The following is an 18,514-nucleotide window of genomic DNA, read 5'->3' on the forward strand; positions in this document are numbered from 1 at the left end:
TCCCATGCTCTGTATTACTACCCTAAATCCAGTAAAAAGCTACTGGGGGGAAATCATCTCATTCATAATATGAAGAGAAAAACACACTTTGATCACACAGAAAATGGCCTTGGAGGAAGATGTTTAGAGGTAGTCATTCCTTCTCAAGACCTCAAAACCATAAAGGCATGGATTCTAAATCAAGTGAAGGCCTAAGTTCATCTGAACGCTCAAGTCCATAATCAGGTAAGGAGACAGAAAGAAACAGTGTGGAGAATTAAAGATTCTCTATGGGGGTGTAGACAAGAAGGTGGTCTTTACCTTGCCTTCCTGCCCACCTGACCTGACCCAACCCACCCCAGATGAGTTACTCCCACTGACCCAGAGGTCTTCTGCCAGGGAGCAAGCATTAGGAAAACTACAAGGAAGTCAACCAAAATCCTAGCAGAGAAGACAAGCAGTAACCTGTTTGACATTGGCCATAGCAACTTCTTATTAGATATGACTCCTGAGGCAGAGAAACAAAAGCAACAATAACCTATTGGGACTTCATAAAAATAAAAATCTTCTGCACAGCAAAGGAAAGAAACAACAAAACTAGAAGGCAACCTTTGGAAGGAGAGAAGATATTTGGAAATGACATATCCGGTAAAGGGTTAGTATCCAAAGCATACAAAGAACTTATAAAACTGAACACCCAAAAAGCAAATAACCCAGTTTAAAATAGGAAGAAGATATGAATAGACATCTTTCCAAAGAAGACATACAGACGGTTAATAGACACAAAGAAAGATGCTAATCACTCATCATTAGGGAAATACAAATCAAAACTACAATGAGATATCACCTCACACTAGTCAGAATGGCTAAAAGCAACAACACAGGACACAATAGGTATCGATGGGGATGCAGAGAAAGGGGAACCCTTCTACACTGTTGGTGGGAATGCAAACTGGTGTAGTCGCTCTGGAAAACAGTATGGAGGTGCCCGAAAAAAGTTAAAAATAGAACTACCCTATGATCCAGCAATCGCACTACTAGGTATTTACCTAAAGAATGCAAAAATGCTGATTTGAAGGCATACATGTACCCCAATGTTTATAGCAGCACAATCAACAATAGCCAAATTATGGAAAGAGGCCCACGTATCCATCGACTGGTGAATGGATAAAAAAGATGTGGCCTATGTACACAGTGGAGTATTACTGTGTAATAATCAAAAAGTAATCAAAAATTACTTTTTGATCAGCCATCAAAAATAATGAAATCTTGCCTTTTGCAACAACGTGAATGGAGCTAGAGAGTATTATGCTAAACAAAACAAGTCAGAGAAAAACAAATATCATGTTATTTCCCTCAGATGTGAAATTTAAGAAACAAAATAGATGAACGTGGGGTGGGCGGAAAGAGAGAGGCAAACCAGGAAACAGCTTCTTAACGATAGACAACAGAGGGTTGGAGGGAAGGTGGGCAGGGGGATGGGTGAAACAGGTGATGGGTATTAAGGAGGGCACGTGTGATGAGCAGTGGGTGGCAAACATAAGTGATGAATCACTAAATTCTACACCTGAAACTAATATTACACTGAGTATGTTAACTGACTCTAATTTAAATAAAAACTTGGAAAAATTAAAAAGAAAAAAGAAATTTAAAAAACACAAAAATACGGGGCACCTTGGTGGCTCAGTCAGTTGAGCATCCGACTCTGGCCCAGGCCATGATTTCACAATTAGTGAGTTCGAGCCCCACAGGGGGCTCTCTGCTGTCAGCACAGAACCCGCTTCGGACCTTCTGTCCCCCTCTCTCTCTGCCCCTTCGCCACTCATATGCTTCCTCTCTCTCTCTCAAAACCGATAAATAAAAAAAAAAATTAGAAAAAAACAAAAATAGAAAAAAATGTCAACCAAGAAGCTATTTCTAAGACTGTCCCCCAAAAGGTTAAAATGTATGTATTCCTTGCTGTAGTCACACCAAAATATAGAAGCAGGTACAGAAAGAACTTCAAACTAACCTACACATCCAGTGGCTTGATTCTGTACTGTGAGATCCTAAAAATGAAACTAAGGAAAACAAGAAGGGAAAATCAAACAATTCTATTGACTTTCCTATCTCACTGTGACGAAGAATAACGTAATAAATTTTAGTAAACTGTATTCATAAAGTTGCTAAAATAATGCTAAAATGTGCTTTGATTCACAAAGAGATGAAGAATTCAAAAGAAATTTTATGGCCAACTACCAGAAATCTGCTTATGTCTCCTAACTTTTTCAGGCATGCATATCATCTGTCTGGAGAACAAGATCCCACAGGGAAGGAAGCGGAAGTTTCCTAAGCCTTCTTTCACTGGGCAATTAGACAGAACTTATGTACAAAAATATATAGGAACAGAGAAGTGGTGGTAGCTCAGTGGTTCTCACACTTTAGGAAGCGATAGACTCTTCTGGAGAGCCGCAAACAGTACAGATGCCTGGTCCCCTGGAGTTTCTGACTCAGTACACTTAGGGTGATCTCCAGGTGATGCCAGTGCACACCCAAACTTGTGACCCATTCCATAGATAATTATCATGGCAGTTTTTTATTCATGAATATAATGCAGTTCTGGACAACTTAGAATAGCAGGTTGGGGGCAATCTTGAACAAACTCAGTAGGGAAAGATTCAGAAAGACAGGAAATGAAAGATTCAGAAGGTAGGTCTCTGCATACCTCCGAAGGTCAATGAGTGGGGGGTATAATACATACATACGATGCTACAAAGAACAACTATGAAAGTTCCTACTCGCCTGTAAGGGAACCATTGTAAACACAACACATGGTCATATTTCTGTAAACACAACATGGTTATATTTCTGATCATAAAAGAAAAACTTTACGCCTACTTATTCTAAGGGGAACAAGAACAAACCCATTCATACATGGTTACAGCTAAATTGTATAACCCACCCAAATTCACATATTGAAGCCCTAACCCCAGCACTTCAGAATGCAATTGTATTTGGAGGTAAGAACTTTAAAGAGGGAGTCAATTTAAAAGGGCTCTATAGGGGTGCCTGGGTGGCTCAGTCAGTGTCTGACTTCGGCTCAAGTCCTGATCTCAGGACTATACACAGTTTGTAGGTTCAAGCCCCACATTGGGCTCTGTGCTGACAGCTCGGAGCCTGGACCTGCTCTGGATTCTGTGCCTCCCTCTCTCTTTGCCCTTCCCCTGCTTGTGCTCTATCTCTCTCTCTCAAAAATAAATAAACATGAAAAAAAAATTTTTAAGGTCTTTATATAATCTATACATTATACATTAAGCAATACATACATTAAGCAAATTTCGCCTATTACCAGAAAACAAAACCTTTCTTTGTTTCACAGCAATATGTTAAAGTATCTTTGCAAGCAGTGAGAAACTTCAGACATGGGGATACACAATTCCACGCAGGGCAATGTACCAACCATGAGAGGTTTATTATGAAACTCAACTTGTAGATTTCAGGAGGGGAACAAACCCAAAAGCACAGAAGGGCCGTCCTTTCTGTATTTATGACAAAGAAATGTTTTAGAGACTTTATTTCTCTTTACTTGAGTTCAGAAAGTTTAGGATTCTTGTTTCAATAGGAACTAAATAAAACACATTTAGAGAGAGAGACACATACGCACACATAGGCTTTGTATACAGTTATAGCTATTAACGAAACTAAAAAGATCCTGCCCCAAGATAGATGTTCCAAATGAGGACTTTTGAGTAATGACTCCTTACTGCAATAATGAAGTGCCCGTGGTCTTATTTTCAGATTGTACAATCTATAGCTCCTAAGTCCTGGTTTTAGAGCAATTTTTTAAGTCTTGTAAACATAAAGTGATGATTACAAATCAGAATGTGTCTTTATGCCTAGGCCCACCACTGCTCCATATGGCACCTTCATGAGCCTTTGCGCAGGGACCCTATGACATCCTCGTGAATGCTAGAAGAGTGCCCCCTTCTCTGAGCGATGCAGCCCTACACCAGGGCACAGCATCTGGCGAACTGGGCATGGGATGGATTTCTAGTCTCTCTCTGTGGCGAATCATCTGGGTATGGGGTGCAGTCTGCACAGCCCTGTATGGTTGCCTTGAACACTCCTTTCTTGGCCACCTTGTGCAGTCCCTCCTGTCCAAGCGGCACCACAGACATCTGGTGGGGCCAGGAGTCCCGTAGGTCCTATGTCACAGTAAGTTAGCAGTCACCTTTCCGGACACACCATAGGAACACAACCCTTAACCAGCAACAAGTGTACTTTCCCAAACAGGTGGATTCAGATCCACAAATAATTTCACTCAAACGAGTAAAACCTGGTATTCTGCTCTGTTTCCTGATTTTAAAAAAAATGGCACATCTAAGAGGTAAAGATCATTCTCTGAACTTCTGAAAATTATAGGCTAAAATAGAAAGAGTTCCTAAAAGGTCTTATCTTTTTGCTGCTGCTCTAAAACAAAAAGTTGCGTTGGATCCAAAGTGCATTGGCAAGAACACAATTATTTAATTTCTTGGGGTTCACTCAAAGCACAATTTCAGAGTCTGAGGAGTGGGAGCCAAGATGGATTACAATTATAAAACTCTGAGGCTAGAAGAAATAATAATAAATGTCGTGTTTCCTCTCTAAAGCAAAGCCAAGAGTTTTTCCAAAGCATTTTGGGAGAATCTAATCTAAAAGAGCAGATAGTCTCTACTTTTCAATCACTCTACTCGTTTGATGCTCCCTGAAATCTTTGCTTTTCAGTTCCCTCAATCATACTTTTTGGCCAGTGTCTGAAGCGAGGGCAGTCTGATATGCATGGCCAATAAACAACCAGTGGGGATTTTACTTACAGCAATATGCTTTTGAATGCATTCTGCAGATACACACTGTACATCAAAGCAGCCACTCCTGTATTCAAATCTGCATCTGCATTCTGCTCTATGGCTAACATTTATCAGGTATTTGTAGAGTGCCCAACACAGCACCAAGCACCGTGCAATCCCTTTGAGGCCCTATTGTCATCCCTGTTTTTACAGGTGAAGAGGAAACTTGAGGCCTAATGAGTTAAACAACTTGCTTAAAATCACAAATTTCATAAATGTGGAGCTGAGGCCTGAATCCAGAAAATGTGACCACAAAAGCTACACTAGCTTCTTTTTCCAGAGACTTATAGTGAACGCTTTGAAATCTTTAATCTTCTGGGAACTGTTTCCTGTCTTAGTGCGTTTGAACTGCTATCACATACCACAAACAGGGTGGCTTATAAACAACAGAAATTTATTTCTCACAGCTTTGGAGGCTGGAAGTCTGAGATCAGGGGGCCAGCAAGTCTCTTGGTGTGGCCTGCTTCCCGGTTCGTAAATGGCTGTCTTCTCGCTGAGTCCTCACAATACAGTAGGGCCAAGCAAACTCTCTGGGGCTAATTTTATAAGGGCATTAATCCCATTCATTAAGACCTCATCCTCATGACCTAACTGCCTTCCAAAGTCCCACTGGGGATTAGGATTTCAACATGTGAATTTTGAAGGACACGAGCATTCAGACCGTATCCCCTTCCCTAGTTGAGGTTTTGTAGCTGCAACAATTATCCGCATCTAATAACCTAGATCTGAATGAACACATGAAAATCTTTTCACCATTAGAACCATCACCTACTTTCTCATAATAATTTCCTTACATCAAGAGTTTCCCCAACAACACTGCAATGTTTGGCTATTAGAGCCTCTGTTACTCTATCAGGCAGGAGTAACTCATCACAACTTGCCAAAAGTCCACGGAATTAACATTGGTAGATAATTCTCTTATAACTGATTCACTGTAGTTAGGACTGACCTAAGTGCTTGAAACAACAAAGCACTGATACTTGGAAATACGAGTTTTACAGTCAGGAGCATGAAAGTGATAACAGAGGAAAACCTAACGAATGAGTTTGGTGAGGGAGGGAGTGAAAGAGAAGAGCACTCCGGGATCAAGGTTCAAATCACCTGTACAAGTTTTTCCAGTCTTATCTGTATTAACATTTACAAACAAAAACAGCTGCTGTATCCTATGACTGATTTGGCTTTGGCCCTGGAATGTGAACCAAACTTGTGCCTAGGAAAGACAAAAGAAAACATCAAGGGGAATAAATGTAGGAAGAAAACATCAAGGGGAATAAATGTTGAGTCCAATATATCTTTGATTAAACTTTCATATTTTATAACTATTCCATGGGGTATTTTTTAAAAAAGGAAAACCGATCGAGTTTTTGAGAATCATTAATGACCTTTTCTTTCCCAACTCATAATGTCGGTTAAAGGACAATCTCACAGAATTTTTACATGTTTTTTTCATATTCTCTTTCTCGTAGACAAAGTCCTATGAGCCACTGATTCTAATCCTGTTGGCTGTTTACTCCTCTTCAATTCTTCAAGGAAACAAATTGCTATTTTTAGTTGACAGTTTTTACACCCGCACAGAAAAATCTCAGTTATCCAACATCATCAATGCAGGTTTTTCCATGTAAGTGACATTTACTTAATTGAAACTCTCCCTTCAAATGTGAAAGGTGCTCACTCATTTTGTTGTTGGAAATCCTCTTCTAACATGCGTTGATAGGGGTGTCTAGGTGGTTCAGTCCACTGAGCATCTGACTTGGGCTTGGGTCATGAGGTCATGATCTCAGTTTGTGGGTTCAAGCCCCGCGTCTGGCTCTTGGCTGATGTCTCAGAGCCTGGAGCCTGTTTGGGATTCTGTGTCTCCTGTCTCTCTACCCCTCCTCTACTTGCTTCCATGCGTGCTCGCGTGTGCGCACTTTCTCAAAAATAAATATACATTTGTAAAAAATACATTGATGTATTTCATTCCTTAAAGAGAGGATACTGGATACAATTTATTGATGACTCAGATTGTCATTACTAACATTGAACTCTGTGGTGATACACTTTCATTTGTTTCCAAATGTTTCTCTTGCCTCAGGGTTAAAATGTCAAACCTTTCCTCAGATATTTCCATATATATACTGCCACTGATATTCCTCTCATTCCCTTTACAGGTTGTAGCAGAAATTTGGTAAGAAATTAGATAAAAGCCAAGCATTTAGCAACGGTAAGCTGCACGTGGGTCAGCAGCCCTCTGGAAGCAAACCTACTAAGTAAAGAAAGGAAGGAAAAACTAATGTCAGTGACAAACTGAGTGTCCAACATGAGTCAGTCTGTGTACCAGACAACTGATACGCAGTCCATCAACAATCTTCACAATAACTTTGTGAAGAAGGTAACAAAATTTTCAGTTGACTAGGAACTGGATCCCAGAAAAGTTAAGTTCCTTATCCAATTCAGCCCATCAGTAAGTTAAGAAGGCTGGGAATTAAGCCCACATCTGTCCAGATCCTATGTTCATGTTCTGTCCACTCAATCCTGTGCTGAAGCTGTGTGAAAATAAAGGAAGGGAAGGAAAAATAAGATAAAAACAGAGAGGGAGGCAAACCATAAGAGACTCTTAATACAGAGAACAACCTGAGGGTTCCTGAAGGCGGAGGGGGGTGGTTAAATGGGTGATGGGCATTAAGCATGAGAGCTGGGTATCATACGTAAGGGATGGATCACTGGGTTCTACTCCTGAGGCCCAGACTACACTGTATGTTAACTAACTTGAATTTAAATAAATAAATAAAAAGGGGTTGAGGGAGGGTATGTGGTATGTGTTGTTAAGAAGAAACATTTGTCATCACTTGGACATTTCCCTCCCTGTAGACATCTCTCTCCACCTCTGCCAGCCAAGAGGCACAGAGTTGCTTATCCAGTTGGTGAATCTGGAAGGAGAAGCTGCCCATGGGCTTTTGAAAGTCGGCTTACCACCGAGAACCGAGAACTGGTGTTCTCTTTTGCTCTGCTCCTGGGTGGGAGTGCAGAGGTCAACTGCTGCAGAGTGCAAGTCCATCGAATTCTAGGTTCAAGGACATACAGCAGAGTTCCCCACCAATGAAGCCACTTCCTCCAACCTGGTCTTTATTGATAACGGAAGTAACACTTTGGCCTCTGGGTGCTTTTTCCTTCTATTTCCATTGGTATGGAAATGAGATGGATAAAGGGAAGTGATTTGTGTTTCCTCCTCAATCAACCCCATAATTATGTCAGATAAAATCAGAGAAGCAGAAAAAGACTTTAGTGACTATCTTGCACCATACCTTAGTTTTAAAGATAAGGAAAGAAACGCTCATTGTATTTAAGTAACCTACAAATAATGGTGAAGAGATGGCTGTTAGCAAGGGGGGAAAACTCTTATGGAATAGACATTTCCATTGATAGCAAAAAGATTCTACCATATATAAAGCATTTTCATGAGCCTGGCGTATACTGGAACCTCGATAAAGGAAACTTGATAAATAATTGCTATTAATTTTACTAATTTAATACCACATAGTCATCATTTCCATGATGTGATGACCGTCCGTTCACATGCTATTTTCCTGACCCGACCTCCCAAGTGCCCCATTCTCTTTCTCCAAATTTGTACATATTCTTTGTGGAAGATTGAAACAAAAATTCACTGCACATTCTGTGCAGCTCTTCCAGTCAAGACGTATAGACTATTTCTCAACTCCTCAAATTTGTGGCTTAGGGACTTGCTTTGGCCACTGGGACAAGAGCAAATATGATGATGTAAGTAGCGTCTTGGAAAGCACTGTGCAAAAGGGCTTTGCCATGGGGAGCCCCAGTGCAACACAGCAAAAACTACCTGATACAGAAACTGGTACCTAGAAGTAGCACACTGCGATAACAAAAACCTAAAACATTCAGCAATGGCTTTGGGACCAGGCAGTGGGCAAAATGTTAGTGGAGGTGGGGAAGGTGATGAGGAGACTGCAGCAGTCAGGGGAAAGACAGCACACATTACGACGTAGCAGCAAGACAATGGGCAAAGCCACTGCCTGTGGCAGCACAAAAGATCGAAAATGCACACAGTGAATGTTGGATCCAGCTGCAAAGCTCTCCAGGCAGACGGCTGAAAAGGTTCGTTGAGTGCTTCTAGCTGCATATAAGGTTCTGCAAGGGAGACATGAGCTTAAAAAAACAAAAAACCAAGAAAACAGAGTGATCTAATTAGTAAGCATTATGTAGAGAAAACAGAGAAGAGCCAGAATTCATGAGTTTGGAAAATAAAACCGTTTACCTCTAGTGTCTTCAACTGGAAGAAAAGATTTTTATAGTAAGAAGTAGCTTCAGAGTAAAGACCTTTGTAAAATTAAAAATTTTTTTTTCAACGTTTATTTATTTTGGGGACAGAGAGAGACAGAGCATGAACGGGGGAGGGGCAGAGAGAGAGGGAGACACAGAATCGGAAACAGGCTCCAGGCTCTGAGCCATCAGCCCAGAGCCCAACGTGGGGCTTGAACTCACGGACCGTGAGATCGTGACCTGGCTGAAGTCGGACGCTTAACCGACTGCGCCACCCAGGCACCTCAAGACCTTTGTAAAATTTAATGTGGTGCCTAGAAGGCCTTCTCAGCTGGGCAAGAGAAGCGCTCTGAGACTCCCAAAGGTGTTATTACCTCATGGCAGCCTGACACTCAGCCCAAAGTAAACAGAGATCTGTCTTGAAAACAAATGGGGAAGTGGTTTTAGGGGCATGGACTCTATGGGATTCTTGGGAAATCCAGGTTGGTTTTTTTTTTTTTAATGTTTATTTATTTTTGAGACAGAGCATGAGTGGGGGAGGGTCAGAGAGAGAGAGGGAGACACAGAATCTAAAACAGGCTCCAGGCTCTGCACTGTCAGCACAGAGCCCGATGCGGGACTCAAACTCACAGACCATGAGATCATGACCTGAGCTGAAGTCAGACACTTAACCAACTGAGCCACCCAGGCGCCTCATGGGAAATCCAGGTTTTAAAGAGAGTTTTACTGATAAATACAGAAACAAGACAGAGACCATTCAGAGGAAAGAGGCCTCTGGGTGCCTGCTTTTCTATGAACAGAAAGTAGGCTAAAGAATCTATTTAGAAGCAGAAATAAGCCATTTCTCATGGGAAAAGAGGAATGTTTCAGAAGGTGGAGCCAAGAGCAGGGGAGAAAATAGGTATCAGTGAACTAGTCCTGAGAAGCAGAACTGGGTCTTAATCAACCACCCCCTGGCCTAGGAATGGAGGGACCTAGCAACATGGACCCGGACAGAATTGCCGTGGAACTGCGATTGTTGTGTATCCTGTTAATGTGCTTCTGGTTTTGTTTTAACGGATTACGTATTTTGGTTGTCCTTTCCCTATTTCATCATTATAGGTTAGGTGTGTATGGGGAAACATTAAAAGAGCTGTACCTGCAGGGGTCCCATCTGTGTCCAGATTAATGCAGATCATGGATAAGTCTCGACTTAGAAGCTGATGCCATAATATGAGACTTCTGGGAATCCCAGGGTGAAGGGGAGCATAGGAGAAACGTGAACAAACTTTGCCAGAGGCAGACCACACATGATTGTACAAAAAGGGCCACAAATTCTTAGCTGTACTTCTCAGCAAGAAGTTGTGTCTATTTCTCTACCTTTTGAATGTGGACTTGGCCATGAGACTTGCTCTGATCAAGAAGACAGTAGAACGTGGCAAAGAGAAAGAATGAAATATGGCCCTTTGTAGCAACGTGGATGGAACTGGAGAGTGTGATGCTAAGTGAAATAAGCCATACAGAGAAAGACAGATACCATATGGTTTCACTCTTATGTGGATCCTGAGAAACTTAACAGAAACCCATGGGGGAGGGGAAGGAAAAAAAAAAAAAAAGAGGTTAGAGTGGGAGAGAGCCAAAGCATAAGAGACTGTTAAAAACTGAGAACAAATTGAGGGTTGATGGGGGGTGGGAGGGAGGGGAGGGTGGGTGATGGGTATTGAGGAGGGCACCTTTTGGGATGAGCACTGGGTGTTGTATGGAAGCCAATTTAACAATAAATTTCATATATTGAAAAAATAAAAAAAGAAAGAAAGAAGAAAGAGGACAGTAGAACAGTAGAAATCATGATGCAAACAGAGGCTTGAAGAGCATAGCACACTGGGGCTTGCCCTCTCTTGCTGTGGGGAACATGGAAGCCGCCACGTGGAGGCTCAGGCCAGCCTCCTGGAGGATGAGGACCACACGGAGAGAGAGGCAGCCCCCAGCTCACACACCACTGCCTCTATATGACTGAGCTCAGGCGACCCGAGTGAGAGAAACACCCAGGACTTACTCTCTGCCACACAGTGCTGTGGAAGCTTTATATGAATTATCTCATCTAATCCTATGACTGTAAGAAATCACAGTATGATTTGGGGGGTGGTTAGTTATACTGACAAACCATCTCTTCTTTCTTTTCACGTCAGACAGGTAATGTGCTGACGTCGTAACAAGGTTTAAGGGTGGCGCATGTCACAAAACAGCGTGAGCACCCAATCATCATGCTTATGACCTACAAGAGGATCTCAAACCACCTCTCCTCTAAAGAGAACCTAAGAGAATGACATAAATCCTGGATAAATCATAATTTTTAAAAAGCAAATGTTCAGGCATTAAAATGAAAGTTTGGGGGCGCCTGGGTGGCTCAGTCGGTTAAGCGTCCGACTTCAGCTCAGGTCATGATCTCACAGTTCGTGAGTTCGAGCCCCACGTCTGGCTCTGCGCTGACAGCTCAGAGCCTGGAGCCTGCTTCGGATTCTGTGTCTCCCTCTCTCTCTGCCCCTTCCCTGCTCATGCTCTGTCTCTGTCTCAAAAATAAATAAACATTAAACAAAAATTTAAAAATAAAATAAAATAAAATAAAATAAAATAAAATAAAATAAAATGAAAGTTTGTTGCTCTGAGTTTTAAAATACAAACATAAGTAGCATGGACCAATGAACTGTCCTGATGGTGTATGTCCCCTACTTGGTGATCGTGGCTCCCTTGCCTACTTGGATTTTAATGCAGTGCACATTTACAATATTCTGTTCATATTGTACACAGACATTAATATAAAGCATACCCAGAAAGGAGCATGTGTCTCTTACCATGTCTGAGGACAGCCTTTCTTTCCTTTTGAAGACTGTGGTCATAATCATAGTAAAGAGAGAGAGAAAAAAAAAAGATGCTAAAAAAAGGTTATCTCACACACAAGCAGCCTCTGCAAGAAAGGGCCTGCAGAAACCGTTTAGTAATGAAGGGTGCTAAGTAGGAGTTCTTGAACAGTGGGGGTAGGACAGTGCAAAGAGACCAGGCACTTTTAACCTTGGCTGAGTTTCAGTCTGATAAGAGATTCTGAGAACTTGAAGAGCCAGTTCTGAAATGGAGGTAGATGGTTTCAAGTGTATCACAAGTCTGCCATTCAGATTGCCAAAATAAAGAACACTGGGTAGACAAAATGCGCCTTCCAAACATGACTTTACTGCCATTTCCCACACCTTCCTTTGTCATCTGGGACCGGAGACGTTTCTGGCTATCATGCTACAAAGAATAAAAATTAGTGCGATGTGATCGAGGTTTTCTAAGGAGCATCAGAAACTGATGATGACCCTATTAATCTCTCAGCGTGTTAAAGGGAATCAGTTTATTTCTTTTCAGAGTTGTAGAATCTGCTTCAAATTCCACAGACACTCCGGGAAATGTAGGAGACTGGCAATCCGCCCCTGGGTCTAGCCTGGACTGCCTCACTGCCTTCAGGATTCCCAGAAGTGAGAGAGGGCAACACCTAATAGATGAGTGCTTTTCAAACCTCCGCTTATGTCACATTTCTTCTCTCCACCTTATCTTCCCCAGGTAGAAATATCTTCTGCATGGGATGGTGGACAGAATTAAATGAGACAATCCACATAAAGCTCTTCAAAGAGTGCCGGGTCGAGTAAGCTCTCTGCATATGCTACTTGCTATTGTCTCTTCTGTGATTTTTAATTCACTCAAAAACCCAAAGGATGTTCAGCAACCATTAGTATAAACAGTGCATTTACTGATACAGTATCAACAGTTTATTACCCATCTCGCCTACAATTGTAAGTAAACATTAATATCTGTGCATTACTGTGTTATTTAGGGTTTTAAATAATTTTGTTCCAATTCTTTCACTGTAAAATCTCTTTTTTCTGAGTATGAAAGCAACACATGCTCTTTCTTTTAAAGAAGGAGGAGGAAGAGAAGTCAAATGATACAGAATGGAAATTTAAGAATTCATATCCTCTAATGCTACTATATGTAACTCTATAAAATAACCAGGGATAAGTCTAAAACATTTTCTTCCAGACTCTTCTCTATTTATAGAGTTGTGAATACTTAAGATGCAGGCTTCAGCACTGACCCTGACCCTGTGACATATGCAATGGCTTCTTGCTAAACCATAGGAGTGCCTGGGGTTTCTTCCCACCTGGGGCCTCCCTCAGGGATACAGGCTCACAGGCAGGTCCTGCTGTACTCTGTACCACCACCACTTCTGTGCAGGTGAAATCAGGAACAATGAAGACAACTTGGAAAGGGGAAGGAAGTTCTAAAAAGAAAGAGAATCCTCCTGTTTTACTTTCACATTTAAGAGTCTCAGAATGGTTTCCCCAATTTCACATACCCCAGAGATTGTGAAAGAGTCTAGAGGTGACTAAGTCGGTCTGAGGACTGACATCTTCAAGATTTAGAGTTTATAAAGTCAGCGACCAGGTTTTCTTTGGGGAGCAGATTACCAATTAAAAATTTTTTTTAATGTATTTATTTGTTTATTTATTTTGAGAGAGAGACACACACATACAGAGCATGACCAGGGGAGGGGCAGAATCACAGCGGGAGACACAGATCCCAAGAAGGCTCCAGGCTCTGAGCTGTCAACACAGAGCCTGACATGGGGCTCAAACTCGTGAATCGGGAGATCATGACTTAAGCCAATATTGGACGCTTAACTGACTGAGCCACCCAGGTGTTCCAGATTAACAATTTTAATTCAGTAAACATCCATTGAACATCTCCCTCATGTATGTCTCAGAAAGGTAAGCCCTATTCCCCACCCCACTAGTAAAATTTTGTTCTTAGTAGTGGTGGGCTTTGTTTTGCCTTTCAGTTGGATACAGGAACATGTAGGGAAAAGTCTGGCTCCTCAGCCCACTGATATGAGTCCTGACGGCAAATGTGGTGTGGGAGAGAGGGTACTCAGCCAACTGTCAGAGGACTTATGCCAACTTCCATCCCCAGCTGTATAAAGTTGAGCAAAACATCTCATGACTCCCAGTGTCAGGTTCCTCACCTATAAAATGGTTATGACACTACCTGCCTCATAAGGGTCTTTGTGGGGGGAGGGGATCATTAAATGATGTAAATAATACATGCAAAATCACTCTAAAAATTTTAAACTATTTTACAAACATGGTATTAGACATTATTATTTTGCACCATTGCCATGCATAGTTTATTTCACCAGATTATTTATTCAAAATACTATAAGTACTACTCCTTAGAAAACATATACAGACCACGTGATCTAAAACCATCCTATAAAACCACACAACTATTCTATCACCAGTTTCTGTATTATTCTGATTACTCAGGAGACAGAATATTAATGCCCTAATTTTACTCAGAACCACAAGAAAGTATGAATTAGATGTTTTTCTTTTTTATTTTTAATATTTATTTTTGAGACAGAGAGAGAGAGGCAGAGCACAAGCAAGGGAGGGGCAGAGAGAGCAAGGGACACACAGATTCCAAGCAGACTCCTGGCTCTGAGCTGTCAGCACAGTGCCTGACCTGGGGCTCGAACTCACAGACTGAGAGATCATGACCTGAGCCGAAGTTAGAGGCTTAACCAACTGAGCCACCCAGGCACCCCAGATGTTCTTCATTCACTGTATGAAGGAGGGCCAAGGAAACAAACTCATTTACAATGAAAATTTTTATTTCATGGTGAGTATCTTACATTTTGCCTATCAAAGAAGACAAACAGCGGCTCCTTGCAAAACAAAACTAACAAAATAAAAAGCAGGATCTGATCAAATTTCTTACACATTTACCCCAATATAAACTCTTCCACAAAAAAGCCATGCTGCTTATTGCTATGTAGAATCAACAGCTAAAGGTGTTGACCTTTTAATATTAACAGAATTTAAACTTTCCCTTATTTCAGAGCTTCTATTTTGGATAAAAGGAAAGTTGAATCTTTACAGTGATATTGGTAACAGTCATAATTGGAATCAAGAGATAAACTCCTACCTGTCCAAAATTGCAGAAAATCATATACTGAAGAATAACTGGATCTATTCTCCTATGCACAGACTGTCAATACCCGCGTAGAATAATTTCAACAACCATAAAATGCGTAGAATTTTAAATATCCTAACTTTCTGTTGAGCATTCATGATAATTCGATTTTAACATTATAATAAAATATCTCAATCTTATTAGCTAAAATACATATGTCAGCATACAAACGATGGCACGTTAGGCTTATTTTATTTGTGTAAAACAAGTCGGGCATCCTGTTAGCTGCTTTTAAGTAACATTCATAAAATAGGCTATGATTGCTGTTCTTGTGCACATCAATCAAGACACGTGCGTTTGCATGGGCTACTGTGACAGACTTACACGTTTCTTCAACAAGTGTTTAGTGAGCACCTACTATGTGCCAGGCAATATGAGAGGACAAGGTTAGCCCAATGAGCAAAAGAGATGTGGTCTCAGTTCCTTAAAAGTATTTTTTAAGATAAGCAACAACGGCAACAAAAAAAAAAAGCTTATAGAAAGCACTTTTAAAGAAAGACATGAAAATCCAGACATGTGAAATAGACCCCTGAAATATTTAAAGCTGAAACCAAAACTGACTTAGGCAACTTCCTGATTTTTGACACATTTAAAGACAGGACTATGAAGATGATAAGGGAGACACATCTTCAGTTTTCTGTGCAATGACAAAAATTTTCTTAGTTTCAATACTTGGTGTCAACTATGACACAGAGATATAATAGCTGTGCATTTAAAAGAGGTTGCAGGGGCGCCTGGGTGGCGCAGTCGGTTAAGCGTCCGACTTCAGCCAGGTCACGATCTCGCGGTCCGTGGGTTCGAGCCCCGCGTCGGGCTCTGGGCTGATGGCTCAGAGCCTGGAGCCTGTTTCCGATTCTGTGTCTCCCTCTCTCTGCCCCTCCCCCGTTCATGCTCTGTCTCTCTCTGTCCCAAAAATAAATAAACGTTGAAAAAAAAAAATTAAAAGCGGTTGCAAAGTCAAATAAACCTGCACTGGACTCCCAGCTCTAAGCAAATTGGAATAACACCACCAATCTCAAGGAGCACTCGGTAAGATGCCTGACACACAGTGAGTGAATTCTCAACCAAGGCAATGCTTAGGCTTCTACTCCTGGTGGGGAACATACATGCTTTCCGTGAACATCAATAGTAAAATTTGTAGATGAGAACTGAGATGTTTGCTTTCAACTTATTGCGGCCTAAAGAAACTACACTATGGCCATTTTATCCTGTCCTCCTTCTAGACATGCTCTCCAATCAGAGATGACCCTTGCCCCTCCCCATCCCCTATGCAAATCCAAACTTGCCCACTTAAACAGCCCAGTCTTATGTTCCAGTCTCTATTTTTTAAGGCAAAGGTAGCTATTTTGATGAATACATCTACTGTTGGGGCGTCTGGGTGGCGCAGTCGGTTAAGCGTCCGACTTCAGCCAGGTCACGATCTCGCGGTCCGTGAGTTCGAGCCCCACGTCGGGCTCTGGGCTGATGGCTCAGAGCCTGGAGCTTGTTTCCGATTCTGTGTCTCCCTCTCTCTCTGCCCCTCCCCCGTTCATGCTCTGTCTCTCTCTGTCCCAAAAATAAATAAACGTTGAAAAAAAACAAAAAAAAAAAGAATATATCTACTGTTAAGTGCTTTTAGCTTAATCTACCACTTATTCCAGAAAACACATTTCTATTTCCAAAGATGACCCCTATATTCTGGACAAAATGGCAAAGTAAACATTATTTCTGCTCCTTTCCAAAATCCTACCCAAAGAACTTACACAAAGGCATACACTGACAAGGAAAAAGATCAGAGAGAACAGAGCAACAATAAAATTCTGGAAATTGTAAAGCAAGTGGACAAGGGATTACTAACCTAGCAAGGAGTCAAAACATCGAATCTTAAGCTAACAGTAGAGAATGCCAAGAAACAACCTAAATTACACCATTTGATAAATACCCAGGAATCAGAATTAAAGCCTGAGTACCTGTGAAAAAGGAGGTGATGGTGGGGGCTAAAAACAGAGTTTGGTTAAAGCCTTTTTAAGAAGGGAGAGGACCTATCATCCTTTGTCCTTCCTTAGCAGGTCATTAGACAGGCTAGACTCTGAATCTATACCAGGTGAGAGGTACATTATCTGTAAAGAGGAGGATGAGATTAATGTTTTTATATGGAATGTGGACCTCCAAGTCCTCTTCCTTCACCTACTGTCCAGCACATGGACTCATATCATAGGCAGGAGGATGAAAAACCTTTTTCCATAAAGTACAAAAGAAGAAACAGGGGCACCTGGGTGACTCAGTCAGTTAAGCATCTGACTCTTGATTTTGGCTCAGGTCATGATCTCATGGTCATGAGTTCAAGCCCTATGTCGGGCTTCACACTGAGCGTGGAGCCTGCTTGGGGCCCTCTCTCTCTCTCTCTCTCTCTCTCTCTCTCTCTCTCTCTCTGTCTCTGTCTCTATCTCTGCCACTCTCCCCACTGCCTGAAAAAATAAACAAACATTTTTTTAAAAAGAAGAAAGAAAGAGGTGAAAAACAATTTAAAAAAGGAATCTGGAAGTCCAGTACTTTAAATTCAAATTCTGAATAACAGAAATTTCAGAGAGAAGACATCATACTGTGGTGGTTGGGGGTAGGGGTAATAGAAACAGATCACCTACAAAGTATCTAAGGTCAAAAAAGCTTTGGACTTCTAAACAGCAACGCTGGAAACTAAAAAATAATGGAACAGTACCTTTAAACTTTTGGAGAAAATGTATTTTCAACCCAGAATTCTATACTCAAGCCAAATCATCAATCAAATATGAGGTAGAATAAAGACATTTTTTTGGATATACAAAGTCTTAAAAAAATATTTCCTATAATCTTTCTCAGAAAGAGACAGGGAAATGCCTTACAACAAAACAAGGAAGTCAAGCGAAAAAGATACAGACTCTAGAATCCTAACCTGAAATTCAACAGAGGAGAGAGGCAGAGAGCACCCCCGGATAACAGCAAAGGGAAATTCTGTGATGACAGCTGTGCACTGGACTGGGAGGCCATCTGTCTAGACTAGGTATAGTAGGCTATAGGAGAGATTTCTTCAGAAACATGAAACTCAGAATTCCTGATGGGTCCAAATTTCTTGGGAGGAGATTTAGACAATTTGGGATTGAATAGGTTTTAAGTATAAATTAAACTAACAACAACAGCCCCAAACAATTATGTAGTTATAGGAGAATAATCCTGATATAAAACGTGGATCTGCTGTAATTGGTATTTCCATAACCACAAGCATATAATCGTTACATACTGATGTAACTCAAATTAGGATTCAGCTGTACTGGGAGGATGAATACAGTTCTTGAAGGAACAAGAGTGGTGCCTGTCTCTGGCAGCAAGGGCTG

At 41.2% G+C, this 18,514-nt stretch overlaps 1 protein-coding gene and 1 non-coding gene across 4 annotated transcripts in view; both read right to left on the reverse strand.

Annotated features, from left to right (window-relative positions):
• STX11 (syntaxin 11) overlaps positions 1-18,514 on the reverse strand; it is a 48,018-nt gene that overhangs the window by 6,634 nt on the left and 22,870 nt on the right. The window lies entirely within an intron of this gene.
• On the reverse strand, positions 11,282-11,385 carry LOC121013528 (small nucleolar RNA U13). The gene has a single exon (XR_005782764.1). It is a non-coding gene; the product is annotated as a small nucleolar RNA U13 (small nucleolar RNA).

Source organism: Herpailurus yagouaroundi, unplaced genomic scaffold (genome assembly GCF_014898765.1).
Source record: "Herpailurus yagouaroundi ecotype Mexico unplaced genomic scaffold, PumYag 198, whole genome shotgun sequence".
NCBI lineage: Eukaryota > Metazoa > Chordata > Mammalia > Carnivora > Felidae > Herpailurus > Herpailurus yagouaroundi.